This window comes from Cebus imitator, unplaced genomic scaffold (assembly GCF_001604975.1).
Source record: "Cebus imitator isolate Cc_AM_T3 unplaced genomic scaffold, Cebus_imitator-1.0 Scaffold92, whole genome shotgun sequence".
In the NCBI taxonomy this organism is placed as follows: domain Eukaryota; kingdom Metazoa; phylum Chordata; class Mammalia; order Primates; family Cebidae; genus Cebus; species Cebus imitator.
The window spans coordinates 10,196,344-10,214,181 of NW_016107407.1; the positions used below are offsets into that span (position 1 = coordinate 10,196,344).

At 38.3% G+C, this 17,838-nt stretch overlaps 1 protein-coding gene and 1 non-coding gene across 2 annotated transcripts in view; one reads left to right on the plus strand and one right to left on the minus strand.

The window, feature by feature from the left end:
- The window catches only part of GPR158 (G protein-coupled receptor 158), a 403,189-nt gene that overhangs the window by 78,309 nt on the left and 307,042 nt on the right, over positions 1 to 17,838 (minus strand). The gene's annotated exons all lie outside the window — the stretch shown is intronic.
- LOC119472272 lies at positions 4,860 to 4,966 on the plus strand. Its single transcript, XR_005201396.1, has one exon. It is a non-coding gene; the product is annotated as a U6 spliceosomal RNA (small nuclear RNA).

Sequence of the window (17,838 nt, forward strand, 5' to 3'; positions counted from 1 at the left end):
CAATGAACATTCGTGTACACGTGTCCTTATAGTAGAATGATTTGTAATCCTTTGGATATATACCCAGTAATGGGATTGCTGGGTCAAATGGAATTTCTATTTCTATGTCCTTGAGTTCTCTTTATATCTTTACAGTTACTGCCCTAACAAAGTTTAACAACTCTTTATATAAACTGCCACTATCCAAATTACTGTATAGTTTCTATCTCCTGATTGGATCCAGATGGGTACATTCACGTCCTGTGGCTCCCTCCTTTTCATAATTTACCCCCTCAATTTCCAGTTTCTCTAGCAGATGTGAACTCTATCTTCTGACATTTTAAGACAAACAGATTGTAGCTTTTTGCTTAAGTGCTAGCCTTCACACAATACATAAACTGGAAGTGCCCTCTGCAAAAAAGTAATGCAGCCTCCCACATAGTGCAGTTCCCTTATTAAAGGATTAAATCCCTTCTAGTTTCTGCCTGCTTTTGATAGTTTTTCAGTTCTTTCAAATAATTGTGTTTTCATATATTTTCCAGAGTTTTATCTGCTGGAAGTTCAATTCAACATAAGCTACGTTTTTATGTTTTTTTTTTTTGGAGATGAAGTCTTGCTCTGTTGCCCAGGCTGGAGTGCAGTGGCAATAATCTAAGCTCAGTATAACCTCTGCCTCCCGGGTTCAAGCAATTCTGCCTCAGCCTCTCAAGTAGCTAGAATGACAGGCACACACCACCACACCTGGCTAATTTTTGTATTTTAGTAGAGATGGGGTTTTACTATGTTGGCCAGGCTGGTCTCAAACTCCTAAACTCAGGTGATCCTCCCAAAGTGCTGGAATTACAGGCAGGAACCACCATGCCCAGTTCTGCTATGACTTTTATAAATAGCTTTATTACAGTGTAATTCACACACCATATCATTAATTCATTTTAAGTGTAGTCACAGAGTTGTAAAACAATCACCACAATCAATTTTTGAATATTTCCCCACCTCAAAAATGAACCCCATAATGATTAGCAGTCATTCCCCATTCCTCCTCTGCCACAAGCAGTCACTGGCCTACTTTCTGTTTCTATAAATCTGCTAAGCCTGGACAATTCAAGTAATGGAATCATGCAATCATGTCCTTTTTTACTGCCTTTTTGACTTAGCATGTTTTCAAAGTTCATACAATGTACAGTACCATACAACATATGATACCAATACACTGTAGCATGTATCAGTTCTTCTTTCCTTTTTATTAACAATATTCCACCGTATAGATATAATAGTGTTTATCCATTCATCAATTAATGAACATGTGAACTGTTTCTACTTTTGACCTATTATGAATTATGCAGCTATGAAGATTCATGTACAAGTGTTTTTGTGGACATATGCTTTCGTTTTCCTTGGTTATATACCTAGGAATGGAGTTTTGCTGAGTCATATGGTAACTCTGCTTAATATTTTGAGAAAATTTTAAACCGTTTTAGAGAGTGACTGCACCATTTTACATTCCTACCAGCAATGGATGATGTTTCCAATTTCTCTACCTCCTTGCCAACACTCATTGCCTATCTTTTATAGCCATCCTTGTGGGTGTGAAGTGTTATCACATTGTAGTTTTGATTTGCATTTCCCTAATGAGAAATGATGTTGATCATCTTTTCATGTGCTTGTTGGCCATCTGTATATATTCTCAGGAGAACTGTCTATTCAGGTCCTTTGCTCATTTTTTAATTGGGTTACCTTTTTATTATTGAATTGTAATATTCTAGATATGAGTCCCTTATCACACATATGAAATACAAATATTGTCTCTTTTTCTGTCTGCTTTAACTTTATTGGAAGCATAATTTGCAACACAGAGTTTTTTACTTTGATAAAGTTAACTAATTCATCTTTTGTCACTTGTGATTTTGGTGTCATATCTAAGAAACCATTGCTAACCCCCGGTCATCAAAATTTATGTCTATGTTTCCTTCTAAAAGTTTTAGAGTTTTGGCTCTTGCATTTAGGACCCTGAGTTGTTTTGAGTTAATTTTTGTGCAAAATATGAGCTAGGGATCCAACTCATTATTCTGTTATGGATATCCAGTTTTTCTAGCATAATTTATTCAAAAGACTATTCTTTTCCCATTGAACATTCTTCATACACTTATCAACTGGCCGTAAACAAAAGGGTTTATTTTGGAACACTCTAAATTTTATTCCATTGATCTTCATGTCTATCTTATCTCACTATCACATTATTTTGATCAGTGCAGCTTTGTAATAAGTTTGGTGGAAGTAAAGGAGTATGAGTCTTCCAAATTTCTTCTGCTTTTGAAATTATTTTGGATATTCTGGGCCCCTTGCTTGTCCACATAAATTTTAGAATGAGCTTGAAAATTTTAACAAAAAGACAGCTGCGTTTTTCATAGGCTTGCATTAAATCTGTAGATCAATTTGGGGAATATTGCTAACCTATTCAGTTTTCCAATCTATGAGTTCCATCTATGTAGTTCTTGCATGCCTTTTAATGATGTTTTGTAGTTTTCATTGTACAGTCTTGTACTTCCTTGATTTATTTGTAAATATTTTATTCTTGTTTTAATGGAATTGTTTTATTAATTTCATTTTAGGATTTTGCTAGTAAATGAAAATAAGACTGCTTTTATCTTTTGATCTTATATTCTGCAACTTTGCTGAGCTTATTAGTTCTAAAGGTCTTTTTTTGTGCATTCCTTAGAATTTTCTCTCTATAAGATCATTTCATCTGCAAATAGAGACAGTTTTACTTCCTCCTTTCTAAACTAAAAGCCTTTTTTTCTTCTTCTTCATTTTCTGGCCTAATTGCTATAGCTAGAATCTCCAGCACAATGTTGAATAGAAGTTGTAACAGTAGAAATCATTGTCTTATTCCTGATCTTAGAGGAGTATTCTACAGATGTCTGCTAGGTCTAGTTGGTTTATACTGTTTCCTTGTTGGTCTGTTTAGGTGTTCTATTCAATACAAAGAGCAGGGCTCTGAAGTCTCCAAATATTTTTATTAAATTGTCTATTTCTCAGCTGCACAGCTTTCTGTAGCAGAAAAACCTTACTAGAATTTGAGGAGTCCAGCTACTGACCAAAACCTATGTCTGATTTTTCAGGTACAACCACAGGAAATTACAAAAACTTTATGTGGTAAACCTTTTAGGGGGATTCAGTCCTCCCCACTTGGTGCTCAGTCTTGATGCCCTGCAGTTGCTGGAGGGAGTGGCTGTCAAGGACTCAGGCTCCCTGGCCAGCCATGCTCTTACTCATACCTCCATTCCTAGCAGAGCTGTCTCCATCCAAACCGTCCAAGAGTTCTTCCACATAGAGGACCATAAAGACATTTTCTTCACTCTGACTCAGTACTATTCAATTTCTAGCCTTTCTCCCAACCCTGGATCCATAAGACTTCAGGAGTCTATTGTTCAGGGCTACCACTGCAGTGTGACATTCCCCATGCCTGTGCTGACCCATCTGATCCTTGTGCATGGTGCCATCCCATGGGGAAAAATGGAACAGCAGGGAAGATAGCATTTTCTTCAGTTCAGCCTCTTGCTTACACTAAGTGATTAAGGGCTTGACTGTTTCTTCCATTTTGGCTTGTTGCCTTACCAGTTACTCTGACATCTAGCAGCTCAGCTTGCTCCGGCTCAGCTCAGCTCTTTAAAGTACTTTTAAATACAATTTTACTTTTTTAAAGTTTTACAAAATATAAAAATTGAGTGAGATTAATATAACCTTGCCATCTACACAGCACACAAATTAGTACATGTATACATTTTGTTTTAATTGCTATTGGTCTTTTAAAAAACTAAAAACTTTACCCATATTAAGGAGAAGCTTCCTAATTCCCCTTCACAGTCCCATGCCTCCCACCTTCTATAGAGGCAAGCACTAAAAAGTCTGACATAAAGCCATCCAGTACATGTTTTCTATGTTTGTTCCATTTATATGTATCCATAAATAATATATAACCTTATTTTGTGAGTTTTAAAACTTGTATGTAAGTAGTAAATTGTGTTTCAGCCTTCTGCAACTCACAGGTCTGTCTTTATAGTGAATTAAATTAAACAAATGCAATTTCCTTCCAGGCAAAGTTAAATCCAGATCCCATTTCTCATTAGTCATTTTCCCCCAACATCTATATCTCGTTATAAAAGCCAAAGAGAACTTGATAAAAGTTGTCATTGCCATCAATAGGGTTATAAGGAATAAGGAGACCATGACTCTGCTGGAATATCTCTCTTTATAAAAATGTAAGCCTACAATTTCCTTGAAAACAGGGCTCAAATGGATGTCCACAGCTTTTTAAAAACAGAGGGTTTGTTACACTCCCTGACCATGCCAAGTACTTGGAGGGTAACAGGGTTAACATGAACTTATTGAAAATTTTGAACATTTTAGGGTATTTCTCTAAAAGTATCAAGAAATTATGGAAGTGAGATGAGCTTTTGAGAACATCTAAGTTAATATACTCAACTTACAGAGGAAGAAGCTGAGACCCCAAAAGACTAAGTGACTTGTGCTAAGTCACACAACTGGCTACACCAGGACTATAACTCAGTTCTGATCCCTAGTTCTCTGCTTTTTACACTAATTACTGGTTATTAAACTGACCTCTGTAAATACATCTCAGAGGTTATTTATGAGAGTCAAAGGAGAATATCAAGCAAGTTAGTTTCTGGGCTCTTATCTCCTTTCCAGATTGCCTTAACTTTGAATAATTATCATCTTCCTACTGTCTACGTAGGATGCAATGACTACTCTTTCAATACCTTTTGGCAACAGTTTTCATATAAACTGATATTTGTAGAATCTTTTCTGTTATTGCTTTCACATCATTGGCAAGATAACATTCTACTCAAGCCACTTGATGTGTGCTTGCTTTGGCAGCACATATACTAAAATTGGAATGATACAGAGAAGATTAGCATGGCCCATGTGCAAGGATGACACACAAATTCATGAAGCATTCCATGCTTTTCTAAACAGCAGCCCTTGAGCCCCAGATCTTCCCTCTGACATAGTCTATCAAATGAGAAGAAACAAGAAGATCAATTCTGGTAATATTACAATATAAGGTTCTTTAACATCCCCAAAATATCACATTAGCTCACCAGCAATGGATCCAAACCAAGAAAAAAATCTGGGTTGCCAGAAAAAGAATTCAGGAGGTCAACTATTAAGCTAATCAAGGAGGCACCAGACAAAGGTGAAGTCCAACTTAATGAAATAAAAAATCTGATAAAAGATAGGAAGGAAAAAATCCTCAGTGAAATGGGTAACATAAATTAAAAACAATCACAATTCCTAAAAATGAAGGACACACTTAGGGAAATGCAAAATACACTGGAAAGTCTCAGCTATAGAATCGAACAAAGACAAGATTTTCAAATTAACTCAATCCAACAAAGACAAGGACAAAGGGATTTTTTAAAAAAAATGAACAAAGCCTCCCAGAAGTTTGGGATTATGTTAAATGACCAAAGCTAAGAATAATTGTGTTTTTGAGGAAGACAAGTTTGGAAAACGTATTTGAGGGAATAATTGAGGAAAACTTGCCCAGCTTTGCTAAAGATGTAGACATCCAAATACAAGAAGCTCAAAGAACACCTGGGAAATTTATTACAAAAATTCATCACCTAGGCACATTTAGGTTATTTAAAGTCAAGGTGAAAAAAAAATCTTAAGAGCTCTGAGGCAAAAAGCATCAGGTAGCCTATAAAGGAAAACCTATCGGATTAACAGCAGATTTATCAGCAGAAACTCTTCAGGCTAGAAAGGATATGAGTCCCATTTTTAGCCTCTTTAAACAAAAAAAATTATCAGCCAAGAATTTTGTATCCAGCAAAACAAAGCTTCATAAATGAAGGAAAGATACAGTCTTTTCCAAACAAACAAATGCTGAGAGAATTCACCACTACCAAGCCAGCACTACAAGAACTGCTATAAGGAACTCTAAATCTTCAAATAAATCCTTGAAATACACCAAAATAGAACCTCCTTAAAGCATAAATCTCATAGGACGTATATAATAATAATACAATGAAAAGGAAGACATTCGGGCAACAAACAGCATGATGAATAGAATAGTACTTCACATCTTGGTATCTTAATACTAACATTGAATGTAAATGGCACAAATGCTCCACTTAAAAGAACTACAGAATCGATAAGAATTCACCAACCAAGTATCTACTATCTTCAGGAGACTCACGAGACTCACCTAACATATAAGGACTCACATAAACTTAAGGTAAAGGTGTGGAAAAAGATATTCCATGCAAATGGACACCAGAATTGAGCATGAGTAGCTACTCTTATATCAGAAAAAGCAAACTTTTAACAGCAGCAATTAAGAAATGACAGAGGGACATTATATAATGAGTTAAAAAGTGTCCGATGGGAAATCATCACAATCCTAAATTCATATGCACCTAATGCTGGAGCTTCCAAACATATAAAACAATTAATACTAAACTGAAATGAGATAGACTGCAACACAATAATAGTGGGAGACTCTAATACTCTACTGACAGCTCTTAGACAAGTCATCAACACAGAAAGTCAACAAAGAAACAATGGATTTAAACTATACCTTAGAACAAATGGACTTAACAGATATTTATAGAATGCCAGACAATTGCAGAATGTACATTCTATCCATCAGCACATGGAACATTCTGCAAGACAGACCATATTATAAGACACAAAACAAATCTCAATAAATTAAAAAAAACTGAAATTATATCAAGTACTTTCTCAGGCCACAGTGAAATAAAATTGGAAATCAACTCCAAAGGGAACCCTCAAAACCATGCAAATACATGGAAAATAAATAACCTGCTACTGAATAATTGTTGAGTCCACAATGAAATCAAGATGGAAATTTTAAAATTCTTTGAACTGAAGGATAATAGTAACACAACCTATCAACTGATAGTACTGGAAGTGCTAGCCAGAGCAATCAGACAAGAGAAAGAAATAAAGGGCATCAAAATCAGTAAAGAGGAAGTCAAATTGTTACTGTTTGCTGATGATATGACAGTATACCTAGAAAACCCTAAGATTCATCCAAAAAGCTCTTAGAAATGATAAATAAATTCAGCAAAGTTTCAGGATACAAAATCAATGTACACAAACCAGGGCTCTGCTATATTCCAACAGTAACCAAGCAGAAAATTAAATCAAGAACTGAACTGGTTTTAAAATAGCTGCAAAAAATAATACAAAATACCTAGGATTATATCTAACAAAGGAGGTTAAAGACCTCTACAAGAAAAATCACAAAATACTGGTGAAAAACATTACAGATGATACAAACAAATGGAAACACATCCATACTCATGGACTGGTAGAATCAATATTGTGAAAATGACCATACTGCCAAAAGCCATCTATAAATTCAATCCTCATCAAAATAGCACTATCATTCTTCACAAAACTAGAAAAAAATCCTAAAATTCATATGGAAGAAAACAGAGCCTACATAGCCAAACCAAGACAAAGCAAAAAGAACAAATCTGGAGATATCACATTACCTGACTTCAAGCTATACTATAAGGCCATAGTCACCAAAACAACTTGGTACTGATATAAAAAAGACGCTGTTTTCCAAAAACAACATGGTACTGATAGAGCAATGAAACAGAATAGAGAACCCAGAAATAAAGCCAAATACTTACAGCCAACTGATCTTTGACAAAGCAAACAAAAACATAAAGTGGGTAAAGGACACTGTTTTCAACAAATGGTGCTGGGATAACTGGCAAGCCATGTGTAGAAAAAGGAAACTGGATTCTCATCTCTCACTTTATACAAAAATCAACTTGAGATGAATCAAAGACTTAAATCTAAGACCTGAAACCATAAAAATTCTAGAAAGTAATATTGGAAAAACCCTATATAGATTGGCTTATACAAAGTCTTCATGACCAAGAACCCAAAAGCAAATGCAACAAAAACAAGATAAACAGATGAGACTTAAAATAAAGAGCTTCTGCACAGCAAAAGAAACAATCAACAGAGTAAACAGCCAATTCATAGAGTGGAAGAAAAATTTTTGCAATCTATACATGTGACAAAGGACTAATATCCACAATCTATAATGAACTCAAAGCAGCAAGAACAAAACAAACAATCCCATCAAAAAATAAGCTAAGGCTATGAGTAGTTAATTCACAGAAGAAGATATACAAATGGCCAAGAAACATGAAAAAATGTCCAGCATCACTAATGATCAGGGAAATAAAAATCAAAACCACAACACGATACCACCTTACTTCTGCAAGAAAAACCATAATCAAAAATTCAAAAAATAATAGATGTTGGCAGGGATGTGGTGAAAAGGGAACACTTCTACACTGCCTGTGGGAATGTAAACTAGTACAACCACTATTGAAAACAGTGGGAAAAATCCTTAATAAACTACAAGGAGAACTACCATTTGATCCAGCAATCCCACTCCCAGGTATCTACCCAGAGGAAAAGAAGTCATTATATGTAAAAGATACTTGCATATGCATGTTTATACCAGCACAATTCACAACTGTAAAAATATGGAACCAATCCATATGCCCATTAAGCAACAAGTGGATAAAGAAATTGTGGTTTTTACATTCCATGAATACTACTCAGCCATAACAAGGAAAAAATAGTAGCATTCATACCAACCTGGATGCAACTGGAGACCATGATTCTAAGTGAAGTAACTCAGGAATGGGAAACCAAACGTTGTATGTTCTCACACATAAGTGGGAGCTGAGCTATGAGGATGCAAAGGCGTAAGAATGATGCAATGGACTTTGGGGACTCCAGGAAAGGGTGGCAGCAGGGTGAGGGATACAGTGTACACTACTCAGGTGATGGGTGCACCAAAATCTCAGAAATCACCACTGAAGAACTTATTCATGTAACCAAACACCACCTATTCCCCAAAACCCCATTGAAATAAAACATAATAAATAAATAAAGTCATTTGATGAATTCTTGAAAATTCATCTAAACAATTAGATTGAATTGGGCTAAGTTGCCAAATACTCTTATTATCACCTCATTTATATATATGCTAAAATAAGTAAAACCAAGGGGTTTATAACATGGCTAGTCTATTAAAATGTAAAGCTCCTATATAATGTCAGCTTTGGAATTAATTTATTAGCTATATGATATATACATTTTTATTTGTCTTTGGACTGTTTTCTCAAATGGACATTTGGAAACACTCTTGGTTGTCCAGCTGAACAAATTATTCTTCTTCATTACCAACATAGTTCAGATGTTATTCAAGCGTTCAACTCTGTGGAAGACTCTGTTTTCCAAAGATGAGCACATTGATCTAGCTCTCATCCCACACACTCTTCTCACAATGTGATGCTTACTTACCTCCTTGCACCTTGTAACCACCTCTCCAATAGAGTATACTGGAAGTGATGTTATGGGACTTTGGAAGTTAGGTCATAAATGGCAATATAGGCTGGGCACGGCGGCTCATGCCTGTAATCCCAGCGCTTTGGGAGGCCGAGGCAGAGAGATCACCTGAGGTTAGGAGTTCAAGACTAGCCTGGCTAACATGGTGAAACCCCATCTCTACTAAAAATACAAAAATTAGCTGGGTGCAGTGGTTCATGCCTGTAGTCCCAGCTACTCAGGAGACTGATGCAAGAGAATCACCTGAACTCAGGCGGAGGTTGTGGTGAGTGGAGATCACATCACTGCACTCCAGCCTGGGTGACAGAGTGAGACTCTGTGCCAAAAAATAAAAAATAAAAATAATACAATAAAAGGCAATACAGCATACACCTCACTCTGTTCTCCTTGGATTGCCTGCCCTTTGAACATGGGCCTGTTTTGTAAGGAAGCCAAATATCCACACAGAAACGCCAGGTGTATATGCTGCAGCCATAGCTCCAGCTGTTACAGTCATCCCAGCCAAGAACGAGCACCAACAGTAAATGTGTTAGTGAGAGGCCGTCAGAAATGTCATCCTAAGCCTTCAAGTCTTCCAGAAGAGGCTCAGACATCATGGAGCAGAGAGAAGCCATTCTCCTGCTACCTTGTTAGAATTCTTGACCTACAGATTCCATGGGCATAATAAGTTAGCTGTTTTATGCCTAAGCTTTCAGCTAATTTGTTATGTAGCCATAGTAACTGAAACAACCCTGAACAATGAATTCCACGATATGCAGGGGACACTTACTCTATATCCTGCTCCAGAGGTAGATTCTGATTATTAAGCATGTAGTTCTCAATCAATCAGAAGCAATCATGCTTCCAGGTGACACTTGAAAATGTCTGGAGACATTTTTGGTTGTCACAGCGAGGAAGGCAGTGCTTCTAGTGTTTAGTGGGTGGATACCAGGGATGCTGCTAAACATCCTACGATGCACAGGACAGCCTACTCCCTCCCCCAACAAAGAATTATCTAGCCCAAAATGGCAACGGTGCCAAAGCTGAGAATCCTTGAGCTAAGCCAACAGCTTTGAGCACGTAGACTTTACCAATTAGTAGCTACTTGTGAAGGAAATTCTTAACAGGTAGGTGGGAGAATAAAAGATGCTAAGGCGTGTTAAAACATACCTGCAGCTGACAGACTAAATGGACTCCCTGTGGCTAAAATAAAGCATACCAGAAAGGGAACCAAGCAGCAACAGCAGGGAGAGGGGCTGGTCAAATACCCTTATATCACTAAATGCAATAAGGTCTTCTTTCCTGTAATTAAGCAGAAGCTAGTCCTTAAAAAACATGATCAAAACAGCTGTAACTAGGAGTTTCCCAATTGACCCTGGTGACCTGCCAGATGCCAGCTGACCTGACTTCCCCTACCACCCACTTGCGGTCCCATCAGCAAATCTGATTGGACAGGAGACTGACCTTGCAAATGTTCTTTCTTGATAAACAGCCACAGGCCTCAAGCTAGTTTCAACTGGTACATAGAGACTACACAAAATGCCTTTATACCCCAGAGTTCACCTTTTGTTGTGAAAAGCCAAATTCCATTTCATTTTAATGTTAAAACTCCACCCTAAAATGAACACAGAACATATGTGACATATTGGTTTGCATACTGCATATGTGTTTGACTTCCCTGGTAAGTACTCACAATCTTCCCCAAACCTGCTAAACACAAATGGAAGGCAGACCTGAAAGACAGGAATGCCAGCTTTCCCTCGCCCCTCTTCTGAGCCTGTGGTGTTGGTTTTCCTGGAGGTTAGGCTCCCTGATCTGCAGACTGCCCCTCGGAAGATAAAAGTTTTCTCCTTTTCCTTTCTCCACAGAACTCATGGTCATTTGTTCACAGCAGTTACAAAAAAAGATTAAATTCTAGCCTCTAATTCTAAAAATTATGATAAAGTTGGAGACCAAGAACAGACACAAAAACACCAACTATCTTCCCTTGACTGATAGGAGAATTCAGGTGGAGATTTACATTCGTAATCATCCTGCTTTTTTCGTTATCTTAAAAAACTGTCCTTATAAAATTTCTATCATGAAAAAGACTAATTTAAAGAAACCTGCACATCAGAAATTGTGGCTACATTTTATGGACTATAACTTTGTATTGTAGGTTCTTCCTTGTTAAGTATTCAAATTGATTGCCTTGGGTAACAATAGTCAAGTTGGAATCCTAGATTTCTAAAAGTATAAACCTTTGAATTATTTTGCGTGTCAAAGGAGCTTTGAATTTTCCTTCTCCCCTTTGCCATAAAGAGAAATTAACTGATGAGTATGATAATTTTATTTTAAAATAATGAACTGGAGTGATTGTCTTGTCAGATCATGTTGCAATGTCATTAACTTGTTAAAAGATTTCCCCTGATACAGTGTTATCTTTTCTTCCTTTGTGATACATAGCTTGCCTTTTAAGAATGCTATAAACATATTTCCATAGTCAGATTTATGTTTCCTTTTTCTGGTAAAATCTGTGCAACATGGCCTAGATTTCTTGAATTGTACAAACACAACATGAAAATTACTGGTTTGCTGCATAAATATTTGGGCTCCCAATCACCTATGTTGTATAGATAGTGTTTTGTATCTACCCCCAAACTGTTTACAGACAGAAATATCATCTCTGAATGTGTGCGCTTCCTGGCTCTACCTTCTTTCTGAAGGTAGTGACTTTTTAACCAGGCTCCTCAGCTCTGTGTAATAATCTTTATTGCTGTTCAAAAATATTCTTCTCTTTCCATGCAGGCAATAAATGATTAGGCTGCCCTTCCACTTCTTCCTCTTAAAATGAGGAATGGCCATAAGGTTTTTCTTGGGAGCTGTAGGAGCCAGTGTGTACTTTCCCACACACTCCTTTCCATCTGTCCTGTAGCTAGCAGTGCTCCATGTAGCTGTCTGGATCCTGAAATGATGACAACCAGAAGGTTGACCAGAGGCCCTGGCTTACGGATGATACATTTATGTCATGAACCCGAAGCAAACCTTCTTGTTCTAAACTACTAAGGTTTGAGATTGTTCATTACCACAGCACAGCCTAGTGGTATGTGTCATAGAGTTTGATGAATAGGACATTATAACCAAAACTCCCTTGTGAGGTTTACCCTCAAATAACACATAATGTCTGTGCTTTGCATATCAGATACATAATTCTGTGTTAACCAATATGTAGTAAAAGCTAAGTTGCAAGAAATAAGAATAATATACTCTCCCGGCTACTCTTAAGTATCTGAATTAAGGTATACTATCATTGGGGTACTGGATACTTAGGCTACCTTGGCTGGGTCTTCACAGATTCTCCTGAATGCATTTTGTATCATGCTATCGGCCCTCACTGATGATTATTTCAAGACATATCCCTAAGAAACTCATTACTACACTTGTCAGAGGAATATGAAAGCATAACAGGGTTGTCTCTTTGTGTCTGTGAACTTCAGTATGAGGAAGACCTGCGCTCAAAGTGGTTTGTGGTTAACAGTGCCAGTTTTATTGTTTCAACAAAATGTAATAAGATGCTTCAAAAATGACTTTCTTCTTTACTTATATTTCCATGTGCTTATGTAGCTATCCTGTTCTTGGGTTAGATTAAGAATATGCCAATGGATACCTACACCTTTAAGCATGAGAGATCTGTCTAAGTTGGGGTCCACATTCTGGAGGATCGTTTTCCAATAACCTCTTCATCACTATAACTTTAGGAGACTTAACAGAATGTCATCCTTTGAGTAATATGCATCGACCGCATATCTTACTATCTTAATGCTATTATCACCAAAAACATTTCCTGAAATTCCTCTTTGATGGTTACTTTTAGAAGCATATAAGCCACGGAACAAAAATGATCCTATAACTGGCTATGGTGGGATTATAGCATTTAAAGGCAAATCACAATTGTGTGCCACAGACAGAGCCTAGTGTCAAGTTGTTAAAGAGATACAGAATAGTTCAACATTGATCGACTGCTTAAAATGTGTCAGATACGGTGTTGGAACACAAAGAAAGTAACTGAGACCTGCATTTGCTATGGAGGAATTCAGAGTCTACAGACGGAAAAAAAGCTGTGCCTACATCATTTCAATATAATGACAAAGGTGTGCTGGTAGAAGGATATGCACAGGGAAGAAAGCTTGGGCGAGAAAACTGTCTTGAGAACAAAACCTGAGATGAGCCTTATAGGACAAGTAGGAATTATCCAGTTGAAAAAAAAAAAAAAGAAAGAAAGAAGTGTTTGCCTGAGGCACATACAAGAGCATGAAGGTGTGGGATAGTTTTGTGATTGTGGAGAAGCACAAGCACGATCAGATTTCCTCATGCACAAAGTGTGGCACTGAGGGTACTAACAGGGAGGCTGGATCTGGGGACAGCGTTGTCTCTGAGGGCCTTGCATGCCATACCAAGGAGCTGAGATTTCATCCTACAGTTAATAAGATCCCACTGAGGGGTTGTAAGCAGTAGAGTAACCTAGTCAAACTTGTGTTTTTGAAAATGTATCCTGTCAATTATATGGAAGATAGATGGAACTGAAGTAAAAGATAGAAAAGCAATCGGAGATGAGAGAAACCACAGCGACTTGGAGAACTAGAAGATGCAGACGTCAAGGTGGACTTTGAATTGTAACCTTAGTAGGCAAAGAAGAGAGTAGAGAGCCTCTATTCAGAGGAAATGATCTTAATTAAAGCATTAGGCAAGTGTAAAAAGGATTTGTTTACCAGAAAGAGATTGTTCTGAATTTGTCTGCCTTTATGTTAAGGAGAATTCTGTGCTCAGAAGCAGAGCAGCACAGACTCTTGGATTTGAGTCCAGAAGGGACCTTAGAACATACCTCACACATTTTTTTTACTTTCAAAATCAACAGACAGAGAACAGAAAATACACAGAAAGGCTTTCATTGTCAACATCATTATCAAAATAAGAGCTAATGTTTATACAATGTCTATTATGTGTTAGGCACAGTTCTAAATTTTACACATATCATCTAATTTAATCCTTGTAACAATTCTATGAGGCAGGCACTATTACTGACCCCATTTTACAGATGAGAAGATGAGGCATATATATACTACATAATTTTCCTAAGATTGCACAGCTCGTAGGTGCTGCATTTGAATTCCAGGCAGTATTACTTTAGAGCTCATGCTGTCAACTCCACACTGAACGGCAACTGCTCTCAATTCTACACCTACTGCATCTAAGCTGCCCAACTAATAGCTGACCCAGAACTAACACTCAAGTTTCTAATCCAGTGCACATGATAATATGATAGAATGAAAACTTTCCCATGAAAGGTTAAAGACATTTTTATACGAACTTATAGTATTCAGCTGTGATAAAACGGTTGGGTCAGTAGGAAGAAGCCACACTCCTGCAGGTAGGAGGTGAGATGTCATCTAAAGAACAAGATTCTCAATGAAGTCAGGCACTCTGTGAAGAAAACTTCTCTTGGGGAAAGCAGACTCAGTGGGAAGGCTCCAGAGGGCAGCAGAGTTGAGATGTGCCTTTGTTGGTCCTGACTGTGAAGGTGACTGTTTAACGCAACTTCAGATGATGGATGTGAAGATGCTACCCACAAAGTTGGAAGTTAGTCAAAGACTAGGAAGCAAATAACCAAACCAGGCCAAGAGATTACAGTCGATTCATGGGAGACAGGACTGAAGTCAGTCAACCCCTTGGAGCAAATGCAGATCAAAGCAAGAAACAGGGGGCTCAATATATTTAGAAAAAGGAGGTGTACTTAGGCAGCCCCACTAATTCACTTATTCTGTCATTCACTCACTCATTTATTCAACAAATATTTGAATTTATGTAACAGACACTGTACTAGGCAAAGGATAATAAGTTAGTAAATTAAAAATATTGTAAAATAGGGCCAGGTGTGGTGACTCATGCCTGTAATCCCAGCACTTTTGGAGGCTGAATCAAGTGGATTACTTGCGGTCAGGAGTTTGAGACTAGCCTGGCCAAAATGGTGAAATCCTATGTCTACTAAAAATACAAAAATTAGCTGGGCATGGTCGCAGGTACCTGTAATCCCAGCTACTTGGGAGGTAGAGGCATGAGAATTGCTTGAACCTGGAAGGCGGAGGTTGCAGGGATCCAATGTCGTGCCATTTCACTCCAGCTGGGGTGACAGAGCAAGGCTCTGTCTCAAAAAAAAAAAAAAAAAACAAGAATTAGCCAGGCATGATGGCACCAGCCTGTAGTCCCAGCTATTTGGGAGGCTGAGGTGGGAGGAGCACATGAGCCCAGACTGCAGTGAGCTGTCATGGAACCACTGCACTCCAACCTGGGCAACAGAGTAACACTCTGAAAAGACTCAAGAAAAAATTAAAAATCACCTGGGAATCTTGATAAAATTAAAATTGATTTAGGCAGGGCACAGTGGCTCACATCTGTAATCCCAACACTTTGGGATGCCGAGGCGGGTGGATCATCTGAGGTCAGGAATTCAATACCAGTCCAGTCAACATGGTAAAACCCCATCTCTACTAAAAACACAAAAATTAGCCAGCTGCGGTGGCATGCACCTGTAGTCCCAGCTACTCAGGAGGCTGAGGCACTGGAGTAGCTTGAACCCAGGAGGCAGATGTTGCAATGAGCCACAATCGCACCACTGTACTCCAGCCTGGGCGACAGAGTGAGACTCTGTCTCAAAATCTAACAAGCTCTCAGGTGCTGCAGATGCTGCTGTTCCTTGGACCACCACTGCATGCAAAGTTATTCTATTCTGCTTCTGATTACTACAACTCCCCTTCCTTCTGTATCACCATCTTCATCCTTGATCTCAGTGATCAGCTAATGAAAAACACCTACTCCCAAAAGACTGAGTAACCTCCTAATTAGTCCTTTGTTTCTCTGCCACTTTCACTATTCTCTCCTCTCCCCTCCTTGGCCCCCTTAGCTGAGACCCCACCCTCTTTTCTAAGGCAGGCTACACAAAGCTACCTAACAGGAAGCTAGCAGGGCATTCAAAATGAATGGCTGTGGTATCTAAGGAAACTATGTTAACCTTGGATGATATGCAGTAACAAGGTCCAATTCAAAATCCACATCACCATTGTGACTCTGAATGGCAAAAATGCTTCTGGAATAAACTGGAAACTAAGGATTATTTACTCCCATAATTTCTCCAAAGATGAGTGTGCCCTCTCCCCACCTCACTCTCAGCTTAGGTCTCTGAGCAACACAGGTAATTATGATCTACCCACTTACTAAAACCGCTCATTTCTACTGGGTTTAGTCCTGTCCTCCTCTACCTGCCCCACATTTTAGACAGAGTTTTTGTTTGTGCTCTTAGTGCTTAAGAGTACTACCAGCTGGGCACGGTGGGTCACGCCTGTAATCCCAGCACTTTGGGAGGCCAAGGCGGGTGGATCATGAGGTCAGGAGTTCCAGATCAGCTTCACCAAGACGGTGAAACCCCATCTCTACTAAAAATACAAAAAATTAGCTGGGTGTGGCGGTGGGCGCCTGTAATCCCAGCTACTCAGGAGGCTGAGGCAGAGAATTGCTTGAACCGGGGTGGCAGGGGTTGCAGTGAGCTGAGATCACCACTGCACTCCAGCCTGGGCGATAGAGCAAGACTCTATCTCAAAAAAAAAAAAAGAGTACTACCAAACACAAGTGGCTGCACTCCCCAAGTATGTTACATAATCACCTTCCTATAGTTGTTCTGGATCCCTGGTTAAAAAGAAAGTCTGATTAGCCGGGCTTGGTGGCAGGCGCCTGTAATCCCAGCTATTCGGGAACCTGAGGCAGGAGAATCACTTGAACCCAGGAGACGGAGGTTGCAGTGAGCCAAGATCGCACCACTCAAAAAAAAAAAAAAANAAAAAAAAAAAAAAAAAGGAAATAAAAATAGAGTTGAAACCAAGTGAAGGAGGGACCCTTGTTTACTTATTTACACAAATAAGTAAACAAATTGATATTAATTATGGATTATTATTCATGTGACTGAAGAAAGAAATAGCATGCAAAGACAGAAAATGACAGTAGGAACTGCGGGTAGACCAGAAAGCTTTCTGAGAAAGTGACATCAAAGGCAGGACAAGAAGTTGGTCTTCAGTCATGTGACATGCAGTAGACAACAACTGCAAGCTGAGGTCACAGCATGCCTATTTGTGCAGAGTTTAATACATTCCAAGGAACTGGCAAGGAATGAAATGCCCAGAGGTTCTCCCAGTAATACTAACACAGTGGAGATTTTGAGTTCTGCTTTAGTAAGAGAGAGAAATTCCTTTACCTATGCTGACTACACTTTTCTTCCATTTCTAATTCTCTCCACTCTTAATACGTGAAATCTGTCACAAGGCAAAGAACCATATGTCCACAGATACTTAGATATGACAAAGGTTGGAATTATTTTTTTAACTAAATTGAAACTGAATGAAACTTTTTTTGTCCCAGATTGGA